Below are 20,227 nucleotides of genomic sequence, written 5' to 3'. Positions count from 1 at the left end.
CTGGGAGGTGCGGAAAGCTGACCCCTGGAGGGGAGAGGTCGGAGGTCCCCGGATCTACAGGAGGAGGAAGGAGGAGACTCGATTCTTTTGCTCGAGCAAGTTCCTGCATTAAATGGTTGGAAATACGTAAAGCCTTTATGAGTGTCTGCCGCAGAGCAAGGGTAGGTTACCTGTGTCATTATCACCGTGTATCATTAAATGCCAGGCTTGGTGAGTTCTGGAAAGAAGACGTGAACTCTGCCCTCAAGAGCCTCACAGTCCAATGAGGAAAAGAAATATGTGAACAACAGTCTTTAGAGCCGTCAGCGCTATTAAAACGGTGTGTACAAGGCATTTGGGAAATTCAGCTGGAGGAGAAGACTGCACTGTGGTGTCGCATCTCTTTCTTAATGTCCTACCTCAGATATGTATAGGTAGGTAAGTAGATAGATGCATAGATGGATAGATAGATACACAGATAGGTATCTACTTATCTATCTATGGGATCCCAAGTTAAGCAGATAACTAAATCTGGGAGAAAAGTTGTCTCTCTTTAAATAACATGATGCCTTCAATAAGACAAAGGTGTTCTTTTCCCCTCCATCACAGTGTGTACTCTTGAACTTTGCCTTTATCCTATTCAGCTCTGTATCCACACTAGCACCTAGCAAAATATTTTGAGTATGGTAGGGGCTCCATAGACGTGTGTGAATTTTAACTAAAGCACCTCTGTTTCCAAGGAAATGCTGATGAGATCCTGGCGGTGAGAATCCCAGACAGACAGGAAAGACGTGTTTTTGAACAGGTGACCCTCCAGTGAACTTCGGGTGGCACTACACAGAAGCCTTCCCCCTCGTAAGTGGAACATAAAGAGAGCAGCCTGGTGCCAAGAAAGTATGTGAAGGGCTAGACTCCTGTTCTAGATAAACTCGCTGTTTAACTAGGTATCTAGAAGAACAAGGCAGATTTCTCTAGTTTCATAAAAAATCAGGAAAAAAGAAACTCACAAGAATAGTTGCTGCTGTCAGTGAATACCCAGTAGCTGAGGGGGATGAGGAAATGCAAAATCAATGGAATTGTCACAGCCAGGGCAGGGAGCAGGTAAGTTGTGACATGAGGAACAGGATTAAAGTACAGACTTGGACTTGCACAAAATCAGGAAGGCACGATCACCCAGATCTTGGGACAAAGAGGTGACCTGTTTGATTGGACTGGAGAAAATGAAAGGTAGTTAAATAGAGTGGACAATAGTGAGCTGATCAGGAAGTCAGCATTTTTCAAGCACCATGCATGTTGTTATATGATTTCAGGAAGATAGTTTGGTCCCCAGGATGGTCAGAGAGGTTGAGGCAGAAGTTTGCAGTGCTATCAGTATCAATGTAGAAAGCAAGACAACCATGGGGCAGCATTTTCAAGAAACTCAAGGAAAGAAAAGATGAAAGAAAATTGTATATTCAGCTAAGCTTTTCTTCAAGTATCAAGTCTATAAAACAACCAGTTTTAAACATGTCAGAAGTAAGGGAATGCTACACTTCTGAGCTTTCCTTGAGAAATCTACTAGAGGGAAAGACTCAGCTAAAAATGTGCCAAGGGAATTAAGGCCAGTTCACTCACAACCTTTTATCCTTTTACTGTTGGGTGTGGAAGTTTCACAAATCTGAGTCCAAATGGCCTTTTTATCTTCTGTGACACAGACTCATGGGGGCTCTCCTGACTTGGATCTAAATGTTCTAAGTATGTAGGATTTTTGTCTCTGTGAACTGTGATGGGGATAAAGTTGGGGAAGCTAGTTTCTAAATATTTACGTCTCCTCTCCTTATTATGTGACCTGGGATGTCATATGTATCATATAAATAATTTCTTAATTTAGAGAGGGCTTTACTACTTTCCAAGTCCTTTCACAAACATCTCATTTTGATCTTGATTTCAAGCCTTCTAATGATAAAGTTTAATTTTAATATCTAGGTGTCTGCCTTTCTGGCACTGTTTAAGTTAATCTCCTGTTCTCGGGAAGGAAATGAATGCATGCAGACTTAGTTCGGACACGAGGCAGAATGTGTTAACTGCTCTAAAGTGGCACAAAGTCCTATAGACGCATCAGAAGGAGAGAGACATCCCACTGCCAACGTCAGCATCATCTAGCAGCTTGTTAGAGATGCTCATTCTCAGGCTCCTTGCGAGACCTGCCGAATGAGAAACTCTAGGGATGGGTCCCCGCACCATATGCGCTTGAACCAAGCCTGCAGGCGATGCTGATGCACAGTGAAGTTTGAAAATCACTGATGTCAAGTGCTCATGCCCCATAATACAACGTCTAGGGGGTCTAGAAAGAAACATTACCAATTTTAAGCAAATATCCATGTCCCAAAGTGATCTTTGCAACCTCAGATGTAAGATGAAAAATCTAAAACAAACCAAATCTCCAAGAGCAGGGGGACTATTAAGTGAATCATGTTACAGTTGAATAGCAATCAAGACGCCAGCCACATCTGTCATCCCTTGCTGTGAGACACTGCTCAGCTAAGAGCTTCAGCCCTGGGTTGTTTCATGTACAGAAACCCCATCTCTGCCCCTTGAACCTTTTTGCCAGGCCACAGCTGACTGAACAAAGTATGCAGCCAGTCCACAGGGGACCAGCAGTCACTGATGTGTGCTGGTGAGAAAAGCTGGCCAAGCATGGGATGATGGTGATCAGCTAAACTTGATCAGATTCTTCCAGGTGGTAATATGAGCTAGGAAGCCGAGAGAGGTGTGTAAAGGATGTGCTTCAAGTATGTAAAGTATGTTGTCATGATCTCACCTTGGAAGTAAGGAAAGGGCAGGAGAGGCAGAGAAGCTGCAGTGAGAGAAGGAAGCCCCCGCAGAACGCTGTAATAACCGCCGCTTCCCGGGGAACAAGAAGTGAAGATAACACATGAGAAGGTGCTTTGACATTATTGTTTCAAGTTTTTCATTCTCTTAAAAGTAAAAATAAACCTACCTGTGACCCAGCAATTCCACTCCTAAGTATTTTTACCCCAGAGAAATGAAAACATATTTTTACAAAAACACTTGTATAAGAAAATGTTCATAGTAGTTGTATTCATAATAGGCAGCAGCCCTGGAAACACTTGCCGGCCAGTGGAGAAGTAAACTGGTGTAGTCCTACGCTGGAAACCACTCACAGCGAAGAGGAACAAACTCCTGATACATGAAACAACATTTGAAGGGTTTGGAAAGCCATGGCCCTCCGGCTGGCTACCTGCATTTGTAAATAAAGTTTTATTGGAACAGCCACACCCATTCATTTATCTAATGGTTGGCTGCTTTCTGGCTCCCTCAGCAGAATTGAGTATTTGCAAGAGATCGTATGGCCACAAAGCCTAGAAGATTAATACCTGAAAATATTGATAAAAAGTTTGCTGTCCCCCGAGTGACTCTCAAACACGTGATGCTCAGTGAAAGAAGTACATACTGATCCCATTCATATGACAGGCTAGAGAGGCCGAACAAGCCTGGGTGTAAGAAATCAGAGCAGCTGTTCTTCTGGGGAGGTGAGGCACAAAGTGACTGGGAAGGGACTTGAGGAAGCTTTCTGGGGTGATGACGGCGTCATAGGTCTTGATAACCATTAGAGTTACACAGGTCAATGCATTTTTTGGAACTCAGAGGTGCACTCTTATGATTTCAGTATACATTTTACATATGTGGAAAAAACTGTTGACAAACGTTGAAACTTAGGTAAAAACATTCAGGTTGAATGAGTTACGGGAAAGTATTCTGATGTCTGCAACTTACTTTGAAATGCACCCGAAATAGATTGGATTAATGGATGAAGAGGGGATGGATATATGAGTGTGTGATAAAGAAAGTACAGTAAAATCTCAGTGGCAGCTCAGTGTAAAATTCTTCCAGCTATATTTCATGTTTGAAATGTTTTTCATAGTAAAATGTGGAGGACAAAAAACAGCTCTGACAATGTTTAAGATAAGATATTGAGGATTTTTCATTTCATTTCATTTTTCATTTACATAAATACAGGGACTCAAAGATAACATTGCAGCAATCTCTAAATAAGATGGAGTAGCCAGTCCAACAGTAAATAGACGCTCATTCGTTTGTTGCAGGGTTTTGTGGGGAAATAACCAATAAAAAGCAATTTTTTGCTTCTTATAGAGCAACTACCTTGCTGTATATGGATGGCTCTGTTTTGATGGCTAAGAGCTGAAAGTTGAGTCCAGTGCTCATGAAGGAAGGTGGGATAGCCAATATATCCTTTCTGTTGAGATGATGCTCAAATAGATAACCCAACATTCTACCTTTTTTGGACAGACCTTGACAGGTATCCAGTGCAGGCAAGTTCTGACTGAAGAAGGCTCACCCACATTGCCTCTACTTCCAACCCTAACATCCCAAAGTAGAGGCAATGAGACGAATGTCTTCACTGTGCTGGGGTCCTGCCAGGGGACCTCAGCCAAGAGAATGGGCATGTTATTGTTTTCTCTGTTCCCAATCCCCTGATGTAACATGTTCTCAGTTTAGTTGAAACAGTCAGGTGGATTTGGACAGATTTGCATGATCCACGCAGAAACCATTCTGTACAACAGAAGCAGCAGACAGCGTACAAAGAGAAGGAATGCTGAGATAGTGATGGTGGGTCCCGAGGTGGGGCGGCGGAGAGAGTGGTCCAGGTGTTGGAGTTGCTCTTGCTCTGAGTGAACTTGCTTTCAGATCCTGACAGCATCTCATTCCTTCACTTCAGCAAGGTCCAATTCTTTGTCTTTCCTTCTCTTTTGCTTAATTTAGCCAAGAACCCCATTTCCTTCTTAATACACTTTTAATACACTTCCTATTATTTAAAGTAACCCAAGTGAGTGTTGGTTATTATAACCAAAAGAAAAGTGAAATAATACATATGGGAAAGTGCTTACGAGATGTAGAGAGAAATCAGCAGAGTCCCAAGTTGCACATAATTAATGTAATTTCAGTAATTTAAAAAATATATGTTGAATAAAGTTCTGAAAGGTAATACCTGAAATTAATGAAGGTCATTTCTGGTTGGTAAGGGTATGGTTACCTTTTATCTTCCTAACGCTTTTTAAATTTCTCTCCCGATTGTTGTTCACATGTTCCCACTAGTTTTCACGCCTGGTGACTTTTCAGGCCCCGCCAGGCCCTCTGTGTTACCTTATTGGATTCTGGGGGCATCTATATTCCTTTAAACGTTTTGTTGTGAGATACAAAGCTCGTTGGGGACAATTTGATCTTTTCCAGACTTTCTTTTCAGCTTTGGTAGGTGGGTCCCCAGCAGTCTTTTAGCTCGGGTATAATCTGGTCCCACCATAAGGCAGCACTCTTCTGAGAATTCTGTTTGATGCTCCATGCGTTTCGAGTTCCTTCTGCTCAGGAAACACGGGTGGTTCTTGGGCCTGAGTGAGCTCTGCCTGCTTCTCTCGGGGGTTCTTTCCCAGTCATGTCCATCAGTGTGTCCCTTGCTCAGCAGTCACCGGAAGATGGGAGGGGATCCTCTGCAGGTATGCAGGACACTCCCCGGGTACCATTCACTTCTCCCCGATACGCAGCCTTGCGGATTCTCGCTGCCTTGATCTTCGCCTCCTTGGCTCCATGAGCCCTCTGGGCTCCATTTGGGTCCCTTTGCCCAAGGCTGTGCTGCAGCCTGGAAACTCTCCAGGCAGGAAATGAGGGCCATCAGGGGGCTCACCTCATTTACATCCGTCTCTGGGGGATGGGGGTCACAGTTCTTCATGCCTCCTGCGCCATGTCTGAAAACCACTGTTGTGGAAAGCACTGTTCTGTCCAGTTTTCTAGTTGTTTAAGATGGACGGGTAAATCCTGTTCCTGTTACTCCGTGGTGGCCAGATGCAGGGATTCCTAATACTTTCTAAACGTTTAAAATTCTCTACAGTTTATGTGCCAGCTGTGTATACCTACAGAAATCAAGTCTTTACCAGGTAAAATGGTTCTATATACCAACTGGCAGGTGAGAACCATGAAAGTTTTAAGGCAACAAACCAGATTTTACCTTTAGATCAGTTTTTCACTAGTAAAGACAGATAAGCCTGAAATGACGTAAAGCAGAATATACCATGTGCTCTGAATGACTACTATTAAAACAAACAAAAAAACCCGAAGAACACCACCGCCACACCACCAAAAACATACTGTTAACATGTCAAAGAGCATTTCGAACTTTGGCCGAACTGTGTACCGTGGCCCTCGGTGGGGGCGGGCGGGGGGCGCAGGGCAGTGTGGAGCCTAGAGCAGATGGAAGGGAAAGAAGGCTTCTCGTTTGTTCAAAGCAAATCCTGCCCAGGATGCTTGCTGTTGGCCTCAGCTCCACCCTTCCTCCACCAACCTTTGAGGATATTTCTCTAATTCGCTTCAGGAGAGCTGATACAGGCCAGGGAGTCAGTTTCTGTCAGTTATCAGAGGCACTGTGCTGATCACAAATTCCCGCAGTTTGCCAGTCTGCTTGCTGTCCCCCAAGGAGCGGAAGGCTTGCAGCTCCTGGGAGGAGTCCTCCTGCAGGCCCCACACAGGCTGGAAGTACCCACCCACTCTGAGATCCAGCGCACTAGAAATGGATGCTTGATAAACTCTCTTGCTGAGATGTATTTACCCGTTCCTTGCACGGGAAGTATCTGGTGTAACTGGCTTGTTCCCGCTGCAATCTGCTTTAAGCTCCACCCCCACCCCATTTCTGCTGCTTGTGCCTCGAGCACACGAATGTGGCAGTGATCTTGGTTTTTCAAATTCGACAAGCCCAGTGAGTGCCAACTCCAGGCTCCCCTCCTGCAGGCTCCTGAGTAGTTTATCTTGTCCTCTCGTGCAGTCTTTGTCTGTTATCAGAGCTCAAATAGCGAGACAAACCCTAGCCAACTGCTGTGTGCAGGGAAGGCTCTGTTGATCCCAGTCCAGCTGGGAAATGCCTTCCGGCTTCCGGGCAGCAGTTCTGGCCTGCGTTCCCGCCTCTGTTCATCCTTCCTGTCAAAATGTTATGGCTTCAAGCTTCAGCCTTCACAGAAATCTGTAAAGCTCAACAATGGGAAATCGTGTTCAGACATCAAGTTCACATAATGACGTCAAAGGGGAGAAATCTCATTTCCTCACTGCCTTATAATTGTTTATAATTGTTTTATTTTCTTAGGTGAGTAGCCTAGATTCTCTAGCCTTTGAGTGAGGTTTTGTTTCTTTTTTAAATTTTTTTTCTTTTTAAAAAAAAATTTCTTGGGGGGAGGTAATTAGGTTTATTTATTTAATGGAGGTACTGGATATTGAACCCAGGACCTCATGTATGCTAAGGACATGCTCTACCACTGAGCTATACCCTCCCCCTGAGGTTTTGTTTCTTATATCCTGAGAGATTTGGGGGCTGTAGGTGGTAGGGTTGGGGTAGGTGGTAGAGTGGGGGCAGGGGGAGGATGGGGGGATGGGAGCAGGGAGATGCTGGCAAAGGGAACAAGTAGACAGGGTGAGAGTTGGATGCTGAAAGAGATGTGCTGACTTGCTCACCATGTGAGAGGGTTTCCAGACCTGAGCCGCTGGCCGAGGACCCCTGTCCTGAGAGTCAAAGAGCATCACGTCTTAGGCATGGACTCAACCATGGCAGTGATGACTGGATGTCCTGGGATCCCCTAAGGAAGTTTCCCAAGCCTCACTGACGGTGCTCCCTGACCCCATCTGGAGTCTTCCTCCTGGCTCCTGCAGTGCACAGCCCAGGGAGCTCTGTTGCTGTGGTCTGTCCTCCGCACCGTGATTTTCCTTGGTGCACTAATTAACAGAATGAGCTCAAAAGTTACAGGGTTCGGATCTGGCTCTGTCACTTGCAAGTTATGTCCCCTCTCTGGTTCCCCATCCGCTATCCCCTGGGGTTGCTGTGAGGATTAAGCAGAAAACACACAGGGATGCCTGGTGCACTACGTGCTCTAACACCGCAAGCAGCCACTGCTGTTCGCCCTGTGAATTACGGGCACGTCTGGGGCCGAATCAGTCCTGTCCTAATTCTTCATGTCCCTCTCTCTCCTTCCACTGCAGACCAGTTGTTGACCTTGGGCAGGTTGACATCCAGGCTCCCCCTTCTTGATCCTGGTTTAACTTTGTTTTTCTGGCCCCAATTTCTTGATCACCTCTCCTGCCCCAAGCGCTCAGACACCACAACCACCTTTCTAGCTGTTTCGGTAGCCTTGCCTGCCTGGCATTGGCCTGTGACACAACTCTGTGGAAATTTGTAGATACCTGAGAAGTTAGTAATATGGCTTTGAAACTCCCTTCTGATTAAAATGACAACCAAGAATTAAACCCAGGCGTTCTGACCCCGCAGCTGAAACGAGCAGTTTAATCATTGCTTACTGGCACTGCTGTAAGGGTAGGGCCACCTGCCACCTCCGTGGATTTGGGGTCTCACCTAAAATATGAGGTCATTTACTGTGTCAGTCACCAGGGAGAAGAATCACGCCTTTTGGAGGAAACAGAAAAAGGGCAGAGAAGCTCAATGGGTGCTGCCCAGCGGGATTCTACTCTCTTGGCCTTGTTCAAAAAGTTGGCAAGCTCTTGATAAGGGAGCTTCGGCGGGGGGGGGGGGGGGGGGAGGTGGCCATTAAGAAGATGCTCTGTGTGGAGCCATGCCAGGAACTCAGAAGTGAGGGATTCAGGTTTGGTGTCTGGAGGCCATGCCCACCCGCTGGGACCAGGGCTGCTGCAGCAGAGGTCACGTGTAAACCACAGTGATGGGGGCGGTGGTGGGAGCCCTGCTGTTCGCCTTTTATCGTCTGCTGTCTAGTTCTTGCCCTCTCATTCTGCCCTGGTGAGAGCTCCCACTCATCCCAGCCGTGCCTCCGGGGTTAGAACCAGAGCAGTGAAGGGAGTGGGGCTGGCGCGGTGGCAGTCAGGGGACGACCACGTGGAGATTCGCTTTCTGGGCTAAACCTAGCAGGTCTACAGATGTGTGTTTGTTGGGACAGCTGTCATTGGACCACAAACAATGATCAGAAATCGGGGCAATCTACCTCACCAAGTAGAAGAATCAGGCAAGAGGAAAAAAAAAAAGCAGCGAGAGTCTGGGCTCTAAGCTGAGCTGACTTTCCAGAGGAATATCGCTGTTTCCTTGAAGTCATCCAACATCATCTTATGATTCTAAGATCTGGGTTCAAGTTCTCTAAGAGACCAGCTACTCCTAGAAAACAAACAGAAAGTGAAAAACTTTTCCAGGTGTTTTCTTTCCTTCTCTCTGTTCCTGTTTACGTGTTATTTCCAGGCAGAGGGCAAGACACAGCAGACTGTCCATGTTCCTAGTGCAGCTGCTAAGTTGCCTCCCCAGATGCCCAGGGCCCTTCCCCTGCAGGAGAGTTTGCATAAAAAGATGAGAGTATACTTCAAATAGAGTTGGGGGTTTTTCAATGTGCATTTGACAATTCTTGACTATTCCTTTGGGGAGTTTTAATCATTTTTTAATGGGGGGGTAATTAGGTATTTATGTATTCATTTTAATGGAGGTACTGGGGATTGAACCCAGGACCTCATACATGCTAAGCACCCACTCCACCACAGAGCTGCGCCCTCCTGCCTTGCCTATTCCTTTGTGTTCCACGCTTTTCTGTAGCTTTGCATCATGTGTCTTTCAGACGGAACCTCTGACAGCTCTGCCTCTCTCTGTGCCTGGGACCAGCTCCCACTGGCTGTGGCCGTGTGGGCTGCAGTCTGGTCTGAAAATTCCACACTGAGTTAGATCAGTGCTCCCTCTCCCACATCTGGGGGGGGGGGGGTCAAGGGGATCTGAGAAGCAGCTCTGAATCAGGATGAGGGGGTTCCAGGTAGGTAGGGGATGATTATTGAAGATTCTGGGGCCTGCCTTCCTCTCCATGTGTCTCTCCTCTACCCACTGCAAGCCTCACGTTTTTGCCTTCACTGTGTCTGTGGACGGGGTTCTTTTCCTGAAGGTTCTGCAGAAATGTTTGTGCTCCCTCAGCTTGGGGGATGTCAGGAGTGGGGCTGGTGTGTGGGTCTGTCCCCCTCAAGAAAGCACTGGGAGAGCAGCATGAGTTTGAGTGGATGTGTCCCTTCACTCCGCACCAGACAGAAAACCTCCTCCAAAGAGTGCAGGGAGGCAAAGAGGCGGCCTCAGCTCTGCTCTCTGAGGCCTGGAGCTGGAGTGTTGTAGGGGGACCCCAGCCATGTGGATTTCCTCTCCGCTGCACCAGAGCCTGGGGCAGGGAGCATAAGGAAGGCCACTCCCATCCCGGAAGCTCCCCTCTCCCTTCTTGTGGCACCGAAGTTCTTCAGAGGGGCCACAAGTCAAATCAGTGGACTGAAATCCGGGGGCAGAGGAAAGCAGCCCAGGCCCAGACAGGAGAGTAAGCTAAAGAAGGTGCTGGAAGGAAGAAAGTGAGGTGGAAAAGCTGAGGACAGGGCAGGGCACAGAGGGAGGATGGCTCCACTTCCAGCTGCAGAAGTGAGTCTCAACGGCGCTCAGCAGCACTTGCTTGGATGCCTGGGGTCGGGGGCTGATGGGCGGTGCTCTGGGGCTTCCTGTGCTTCACCCAGTTAGCCGTGGGGACTGTTCACGACAGCCCCTCACCCAATCCAACTGCTAGGGCTCAAGGCAGCCTGAACGTCTCTTTATGAGTTACAGAGAAAAGAGGGTCCAGAATCACAAGTCCCCAAATGCAAATACATATTGGCACAAGGAAGGAACCTGACATCCTGGACTCACATTCCCCATATATCTGAAAAGGGCCCTCTCTATTGAAACCATCTAGCCAAGCAGATTTAACTCAGTTTAGAAAGAACTTTAGTTTAACATAATAAGAGCCTCCTACATCCTTTCCTTAGGACCCAAACTCTCTTTAAACAGCTGGACCCTCTGCAAGCTATAGATCACCCATCAGTTTAACAGGGTTTTGGAAAAGAGATTTGCAAAGGAGTGGGTGGAGCGGGATTTTTGCATCTTTCTTGGTAGACAGGTTTCCAAACTCACCCCTTCGTAGGGCTTGAAGAACCACTTACTTGATTGGGCACTGATTTATTCCTAATGTATTGGCGTTAGGACTTGAAGTGGCCCCTGACTTGGTCTCCTGTCTGGGGCACACAAATGTTCCCAGACAAGGAGGCTGAAGCTGGGGTGCGGGTGATGAAGGAAGCGGGGAGAGGCCCCCTAGACTCACCTCCAGAGACGCCTCCTCTGCGGTGCTCTCCTGGCTGGTTAAGACAAGGCTGCGTTCCGGGGCCTAGGCCAGAGGGGAGAGGCCCGAGGAGAGCAGGTGTAGAGAGTTACATATTTAAATGTTGGGAGGAGTAAGCAGAGGAAAGGAGAGGGTGGGGGGTGAAAGGAGAGGGTGGGGGGTGGAAGGAGAGCAATCAAATGGCCCATCTCTCCTCCCAGAATCCTAGCCACACCCCCATCTGATGGAATCGCTCCCCTTCCCTCAGAGGAGTCCCACGTGGGGCCAAACTTCTATGGGAAGAAAGGGCAGATGGATACCTTTGTGTTCCTCTCTCCTCCCAGACGACACTTTTAAAAAATGGAACGTGATCCAACATGCAGAGAAGAGCAGAGACCAATGTCGGAGGCTCTTGGAATCACCACCCCGTTGGCCAAATATGGTTGGGACAGCCTTCAGTAAAGTCCCCCGTGCTGTTGCCTTGGACGCCCCCTCCCTTTTTGTCCATCTTCCCCTCTCTTGCTTCCACCTGCCCCCACCCTCCAGTAAAGAGCGCAGCCTGGGTACCGCTGTGTCCGATTTTGTGTTAATCCTGGCACAGCAATGGGAACTCGTTCTCATGGAGCAATGAGATACCTTTGTGCTGGTTGTCAGTGGGCTTCATTTGAAGGCAACGAGCCCCAAGGATTCATCTGCAGAATTTCTAGCATAAACTATTGGTGGGGGGAAGTGCTGTCTGCAGAAAACACAGGCTAGATCTTTTCTGTTTCTCCCCACCCCCATCCCCAGTTTTTAAGACTGAGTTTTCTCTCTAGCTTCTTCTCATTTTATCTGCTTTGGGTTTTCCCCCTCGTGGTTCCTATCCCAACCTTTGATCGCCAGCCTGCATTCCAGATCTGAGTCCAGGGCTTTTCCTACCTGGGGCTGGGGAGGGTCCGCATATCAGGAGTCATCAGTGCCTGGAGGGCAGACTCACTTACCTCCTCACTTCCCCTGCAACATCTCTTCCTCTCCCAGGGCTCACCAGCTGCTTCTGAGACACCTTTGGTCCCGTCAGAGGCCACGCCCTGCTCACACTGATGCCAGTAAGCACCCAGAATTTTCCACTCCACAGTTATCTGTCCGTCCCCCACCACGAACAAAGGAAAAGTCACACGTACACACATGTTATTAAAATGAACTGTTTATATTATCTCAGTTGAGTCAATACATTATAATGTATTAAAATGGAAAGGTACAAAATTGAAATAAATACTTTCTGATTCATGTATAAATCTTTTTTTTTTTTGTCAAGATGACTTTTATCATCAGTACATGTCACAAGAAAACATTTAAAATGACACTGAAACAATCATTTAAATCATGGTGCATGGAGGAAAAAGGTAGAGAAAACAACTTTTGGCTTGTTTTGGCATGAGACCTTGATACAATTTGGGTTCCCCAAAACCATGTGAAGGGTGATAAAATAGAAATGCTCAAAACTGACTTAAAAAAATAAACAGGCTTTACAAAAACCCTCTTTTTGATTAACCCAGCCACTTCTCGACATGGTCTGCACTTACAGTAGATACATTCATTATTGTCCGCGGGAAGACAGCAACTGCCTTTCGTTTTAAAGAGCTTGGTGGAGAGGCTGAAGGAATAAGCCGCAGCTGAAGGTGGGTAGGATGTTCAGGAGAACGGAAAGTCCAGATGGTCACCAGGACCGGCTCTGTGAAGGATGGGGTGGAGGGTCTCCGGAACAGGAGGTGGCGCGGAGAGCGTGGAGTCCAGATCTGAAGCAAAGCAAGTGGGGAGGATGGAGATGGTTGTCGGGGGGGGGGGGGTCTCCCCGCCTGAGCAGTTCTGGGTTTGCCCTCAGCCTGGGAACCGTTGTGTCTCAGCCAGAGGCTAACCCAGCACCTGGGGGCTGGGGCTGGGACTCTTTTCAGGCATAGCAGCAGTTAGGGGGCGGGGGGGGGGGGGCCGAGGCAGGTGTAGAGCTGAATGATGAACGCCACCAAAGGGGCTTGCTCTTCTGCTTCTAACTGCTAGTTAGGTGGTTGTTAAGGCAATAAGGACTTTAGCAAACTAGGAGTTAAGGGCAGCTAAACTCAGCCAGATTGAAGGTACACAAAAGGTGGGAAGGGGTCCCCTTCTCCTCGGCTACCTCCCCCCTCGACCCCCCACCACTAAGCCCAGGAGGCTGCAGCTCACAAAGCTCCGGTTTTACAGGGTGCAGTAGCAGAGGGCATGCCCTGTGGAAGGCTCCATGGAAAAGAAGGTTCATCCCTGGCTTGGGGCAACTTGACCAGAGTTTCTACTCTGCAGACTCCCTTTCCTGAGGTCCTCTCAGGAGGGCAGGCCATGGGCACCCAGCTGTTGAGTGAAAAGTGGAAGCACCAAGGTTCGTGCAGAGTTAGGCAAGTCCTTTGCCATAGACCTTCTGGCCCACCCAAGGGCCTTGAACACCATGTGTCCTGGAAAGCAAGGCCTGATGCTTGAATGCCCCAGTGAGACCTGTGCTCAGCTGGAGAACAGGACTAGCCCTTCAGGGTTCAGGAATGTTCCCTCTACATCAGATGGAATGACAGCTACGAAGTCCACGGGAGCGTGAGGTCCCGGGAAGGTTTGCGAGCCCAGGGCTGGGCCCTTAGGGTAGTGAAAGAAACTCCTTTGACCTGAATCCACTTACAGGTAAATGTATAGAAGGCTGAATGGAGCAGATGGAAGAATCTTCTCCTTTCCCCTTGTTCTGGAGTGAAGGAAGCGGACCTTACAGTGCTATGGGAAGCATAAACCTTAAGAGATGCCTCCACTCCAGGCAGGCTACTGGCAAGATGCTGGGTGACTAGGATGCTGAGGCCTGGAATGGCAGCCCTGGCTCTCTGACAGTTGCTAAAAGGTACAGCTACTCCCACCAGCAAATGACCCACAAGTGAGCTCAGTGAACAAGACAACGTCCCCTCCACCTGTAGCACTCGATGGCAGCCTAGTGTGAGAGCATTCCATGACATGCCTGGGGCCCCAGGATGCAATGGCTTGGACACATTGGGCCGTTACTCAGCATCACCTCAGGAGGGGGCGTTTGTGGAGATGAGGTGTGCAGAAGGAGAAATGCCCATTGTAATGGTCAGCCGTCTGGGGACCAGTGCCCTGCCTCACCCGTCTCTGGTGGAAGCCACCCTATCTTGGTCCTAAGAAAAATGGGCGACATTTCTTCTAGGAATCTAAGGATTATAGTAATAAATCCACAATAAAGCAAAAGTGATCATCAAGTTGAGGGGGTCCGAAGAAACAAGATTGGTCATGAGTTGATCATTGTTGAAGTCTATAAGTCAGACTGGGAGATTTTGTTGTTAAATTCTATTTTCATGCGAGTTTAAATACATATTTTGAAAGTATCCACAATACAAAACAAGGCCCCTGTGGACGATATCTAGCTAATTCCTCATGTTACAGCTAGAACCCGGAGCTAAGCGCCCAAAGCCACGTGCAGAGTTCGTGCAGAAACAAGTACTGGACCCCAGTGCTCTTTCTGCAGGGATTAAGATATTTTGGGTGGATTTACATTCTTAAATCAACATCACGTTCTTCAGCTCTGCTCTTACCACGTTGAAAAGCTGGTGGCTGTTTTTAAAAATCCTGTCAATTAGCCTTAAGAATGTAATAATAGCAGCAGGTACCCTTCTCCCTTACAGCCACCAGGGGGCGCTTTCTTTGAAGGCTCTCTTCAGCCCCACCGTTTCAAAGGGAGACACGCCCTCTCCCACCACCAACAGAGTCACCACCTAAGTGACGACTTTAACGGGACAAAGGAGTCACTGTAGCCACTTAGGGGAACCACCACCAGGAGGGACACTGAATGTCCCTCCTGGGCTCCTAGCCGAGGGCCTGGTGGAGGGAGGGGAGCGTCACATTAGTGACAGGCCACGGGTGGAAAGGGCTGGGACAGCAGTTGTTTGAGGGAATAAATCCCTTTAAAAATCTTCAACTCAGGTTACTTGATCTCTTTAGAGAAGCAGCACTGGAATCTAACTGGAATCAAAGACATTTCTCCACCAAATGAGAAAAGGCCTTGTAAGAACTGGAGGCTGGAGAGAGGGAGGCTGGCTCTTCTCAGTGATGAGAGGAGGGAGTCAAGGGCCCAGGTGGCAAGTCGTGGACTTTAGTTTGAAAGTGAAAATAAAAACGTTCTAGATACATCCTTGCAGGCTTATGAGGTGTGTCCACACCCCAAAGGGTGTTTTCCTAAAGGAAAAAAAGACCAGACAGGCCAGGCACCCAAAGCTCCCATCAGGCAGAAGGTGAGGTCGGAAGGGCTGCACCATTTTTAGAAGAATGACACCCAAAAGTTCTGGGTCCGTCATTCTGCACAAGGAGACCACACTTTGGGTCCTGGTGAGATAAAAGTTAGCAGAGAGAAAATTTGAGGGGGGAAAAAAAACAGAAGGAATTTATAGTAAAACGTAATGATGACTAGCTTGGGTCTAAAAAGTTGTGGGCTTCCTGAAACAGATAGCTAAAAGGAACTGTCGGGTGTCTGGGGAGACCAGATGCCTTGGGTGTGGAAGATATCCAAGAAAGACACAGTGGCTGAAGGAGAGACAGGGTGGCTGGGGGGATGGATGCACCGCTCTGATGATCTGGAGAATCTATTCTATCAAGAGACTTAGGGCAGTTTATAGATTTTGATTCTGCTCATTTTTATTCTCATTGTTTTCCTCAACCTTCAAAATGCAGGTAAATGAGACATCAGCTCATTTCTTATTCAAAACCCTAACCCTCTTAACTTGGCTTACAGAGAACTGGGTTTCCAGAGCAGAGTGTGTATACATGTGTGGGTTCACATTGCCAGTAGTAACTGAGAACAAAGACTCTATTCTTTCCCAGAAACTTGTCTAAAACATGATGGTTTAGGAAATATCATCTGAATTTCACAAATTCAAACAAGGACTCTGAGCTACAGGTTATAAGTCAGGAGAGGGACAAAAGAGCATCGCGGTGAGGCTCCAGGTCTGGCTCTGTGATTTCTAGCTGTGTTTCTTTGGGGAAATTACTTCCTCTCTCTTTCAGGGCTTCAGTTTCCTCATCTTACCACTTTGCAGTTAACTTTGACTCTAAGGAACCATAGCAGGTGCTGCTCAAACCTAATGAAAATTCCAATATATTTTGAAAGGTGTCCACCAGCAATGGTCAATAATGAGCTCAGTGCTCATCAGCGTCCCAGCAGGATGAAGTGCCCCAGACAAGAGGCTGAGCTCTGAGCTCTTTGCTCGGAAGAGAACAGCGTTAAGTACCCGTTTCCACCTGGCTGGCTGCCAGGATTGACATTTCACTGCAAAGCCAAGAAGCCCAAAGACCTTAGAGGACTGGCCGGGTCTCTGGATTTGAGGAGGAAGGAAAGGCTCACTTGGAGACAGATGAACTTTTCTGCCAAAAGACCAACGTCTGCAAAACCACAAGTGCTGGAAATACAGGTGCTTCACTTAATACCAACTGTGCATGTTGGTTCCTAGCAGTGGGGGTAGGAGGGGTCTATTAGTGTTTCCCAAGGGAAAATATAGAACAGAAAACTACTTCTGTCCCCCGGGGAAAAGCAAGCCCACGATTCTGACTCGACTGAGAAAAAGGTAAGTGTCTAGAGGACAGAAATTCAATTCCACTCACTAGAGACAGTGCCCACCAGTCCCACCTCCTTCCAAGCTGTGAAGGGCCACCTCACCAAAGAGAAGACTTTGGATGTCCCACCAGAATGGTTTGTGCCGTTTAAGACACGTCTTTCCCCTGAGCAGGCCCAGACGTCCCGAGGAGGACAGAGGATGCTATGAGCATGGTCTCCAGACACCCAGCAGTTAACATCTCTTAGGTAGTTAAAGACCCACGCTTGCTCTCAGTGCACTGAAGACTCAGAAGAGTGTAGTCGCCTCCTTTCGCCGCCCCTCAAAAGACTGCACTTCCTCACCTTATATACGGTGAAACTGAGGCACAAGGAAAGACAATTTTCTGCAGCTATCTTACTGATCTAGCAACACGCCTGGGAGGAAAACCCAGGATCTCTCTCTCTCTGAGTCTTTCAATATCTTTCATTGCCTTTCTGCTCAATTCACGCTTGAAGTCTGTCTGCCTGTCTCTCTGTCTATAATATATATTATATGTACTATTATGTATAAAATATAAATAATTCTTAGAATTCTGATTTAACTTCCTGTCCTTTTCTCCTACTTTACATAAGTAGGTTAGAACAAAAAAATAGATGTTCCTTGGCGAGGGAAAACCACAGTACTGCTCAGAGGAACAGACCTCTGGGAGGAGAGGTGACAGCCTTGGTCTATTGGGCTGGGGGGGTGCTTCAGATCTGGACTGTACAGCAAATTAAATGGAACACAACTCGGCAGAAGTCGGCAACGAAGACATCTGTGCCAGACGACGTGAACATCCACAACCTGGTTTTAAGGAACAGTAAATACAATAGAGATAGATAGATACACTATGCTGAATCTTGAGTCATAAAACAAGTTATAAATAGAATTATGCTAAATTAAAGACGGACATCATAGGGAATAGCCTGGTCAACAACCAATCACCATTAGAATCAAAAAGTAAACCGGCCTTTTCACTGAGCACCTCCACAACGTTTCTCAATGCACTAAGTACATCTTAACCATGCAAAAATACACAAACGTCTTAACTAGGTTGTTTTTTTTTTTTTTGGTAAAAAAAAAATCAAACACCAACATTATGCATTTTTTTTGTTAATTATATTGGTTAAAGGAACAGCCAGTGGCTGCCAAATATCAGATACATCATATACATATTTTTATACAGAATCTGGACAACACAACATTACACATCAGAGAGAGAAAGAGAGAAAAAGAGAGATTATTTGTTCCTTTGTGGGTTTGTTGTCGTTGTTCAGTAAAAAAATAAAGTAAAATATGAGAACCAATGTTAAGAAGGAAAACACTTCAACAAGTTAGGAATACATAGGAAGAACTGCTAACCAGAAATACAGGAGGAAAAGAGTTCATAGTTAGGTCTGTGTCTAGAATTTTCTTCACTAAGAAGCAAAAGAGCACAACAGGTGTATTGGTTTGGAAAAGCAGAGAGAGCAGTAACAGCATGCTGTCTGGTTCCCAGCACGTTTCCAGCAAGAAGGAGAAAAAAAAAGTCATAATCACAAATTAATTTCACAAGTTTTGTTTGCAAAGATGTCCTCCCTTACCCAGGAAGCTGGGTGGTGCAGGGGTGGGGGCAGCTCAGTTTTGAGAGTCCTTGGCAAAGGTTTGGCCAAAACCATTGGCCTTAAATTAGTTGGAGAATGAGCTGTCTGTGGGAATTCACGCAATGGGATGCGACACTCGGTCCCCGCTGCCAGCCGGCGATCTGGCGGAGGGAGCACTCCACCCCCTGACAGGTCTGCTAGCCAGGCCCCAGTCCAGCCCCTGAAACACTTGACATCAACACAATCCTAAAAATTCAACCTGGAAAGAAATAAGACCTTGAACACAAGCTATGGAAGCACTGCCATGGTCACGGTTAGATACAAAAACGTGAAAATTCTGATGTAATCAAAAATACAAAATCAGTTTTGATAAGATTTGCTTTTTTTTTTTTAAACCATTACAGTGCAAGGTTTTTCAAATTACAGTAAAAGTTATGTGTCTGCTTACAGTAACTAGAGTAAGTAGCTGATTTTGTTCTGCTAGAACCAGAGGTCCCTGATAAGTGAGAATGCACCAATCTGAAATCAACCCAGCACGAGAAATGGATGTCTTAACAGAAACACAGTTCCCTACGGTCTTTCCTCCTTCAAACAGCAACAAAAGACGGTGGTGTCCTTTGCACAACTCATTAGCATGAGTTCCTTCCTCCATTGAAAAAAATAATAAACGGGTGGTATAAAAATTCCAACAAGAAAAGGACTGGAAATCTGGGGCTGAAATAGTGGAGCATCTGAAGGGAGTTTCCCAGGTCACTGAGCTTTCCCATTGTACTTAAAAATAAAAAGAATAGTTTTAGCACGAACCTCTTTGGGCGGTGCTGCTTTGTGCTTCAGCCCTGCCGTCCCAGGCTGCTCAGAAAGGAAGCAGCACGCCTCTTGAGATCAAAGGAAACTGTGATGGAGGTCACGCCACTGTGCTATCAAGAATCACCCCCCAGAAAGGGAGAATGGAACTACAGACACGGGCTGGGAGGCTGGGGACGGAGGGACCTTCATCTGGCAAAAGGCTGGCTCTTGTTGAGGCCACTGTGCTTCTCCAAGCCTCTGTCCTGGAAAGGACAAGGAGGAAAGTGTCAAGAACTGCAAATCATATCTCAGATGAAGAGCCACCAGAGCCTTCCTTTGGGGGGCGGGCAAGTGGCCACAAGAGAGAGATGTGGCTAAATGAAGAGACAAGGTGACAGTCTTCATGTTCATGCTGTGGGACAAGAGGGGAAGGAAGGGTGAGGAGGACACTTCTTCTCTGAGCTTTGTAGAACCAACCAGTTGGATGGGTCAGGAGATGAAAGATACCCTGGAAACCTCAGAGCCCTTCTCTCAGTTCCGAGAGGAGGGGGCAGATGTGGGCAGCCTTGGGCACAGACATCAGGACAGAAGCCTGGGGAGGCCGCGCAGAGCCCCTGTCCCTCACGCCACCTCTCTCAAGCCTCATCCTAGAACCCAGACCTGTGAAAACCACTCTGACTCATTCGATGGGCCACTGGCTGAGTTCTTCCTAACGGCGGAGGGGTTAACTCTGCCCAGGCTTGGTGAAGTTAAAAGAGGACAATTTTAGACAGCCAAGGCTGTTCCTCAGGGCCTGGGATCCGCCGGTACTGCTCCAGGTGTGGGCAGCCCAGGCTCCCCCCACCCGGGATGTGGCCAGGTGGCTCGATCCAGCTCACACGAGTGACCTGTGGAGCCGGGCGATCCCTTTACTCACACCTACGTCATCTGTCATGTTAGAAAGCGTCCTACCTTTGAAACAGCGTGCGAAGGGGTGGACCCAGGAAGCACTCAATGGTTTGGTTGTAATCTAGACGCTGGAGGAAATTTGGTCTTCCTCTCCAAATTTTGTTACGTTTCCCAAGAAGAAAAGAAATCTCTGGCAGACCGTGCAGGCTCAGCA

General features: G+C 47.3%; 1 long non-coding RNA gene across 1 annotated transcript; it reads left to right on the top strand.

The window, feature by feature from the left end:
- The first annotated feature begins 16 nt into the window (after positions 1–16).
- LOC123612093 (uncharacterized) lies at positions 17–5,855 on the top strand. The gene is made up of 3 exons (XR_006719269.2): positions 17–413; positions 720–834; positions 3,071–5,855. It is a non-coding gene; the product is annotated as an uncharacterized LOC123612093 (long non-coding RNA).
- Positions 5,856–20,227: the final 14,372 nt, after the last annotated feature.

The sequence above is a fragment of the Camelus bactrianus genome, chromosome 31, assembly GCF_048773025.1.
Source record: "Camelus bactrianus isolate YW-2024 breed Bactrian camel chromosome 31, ASM4877302v1, whole genome shotgun sequence".
NCBI lineage: Eukaryota > Metazoa > Chordata > Mammalia > Artiodactyla > Camelidae > Camelus > Camelus bactrianus.
The sequence above is the reverse complement of the archived record's forward strand: the minus strand, read 5'-3'. Positions and strand labels throughout refer to the sequence as shown.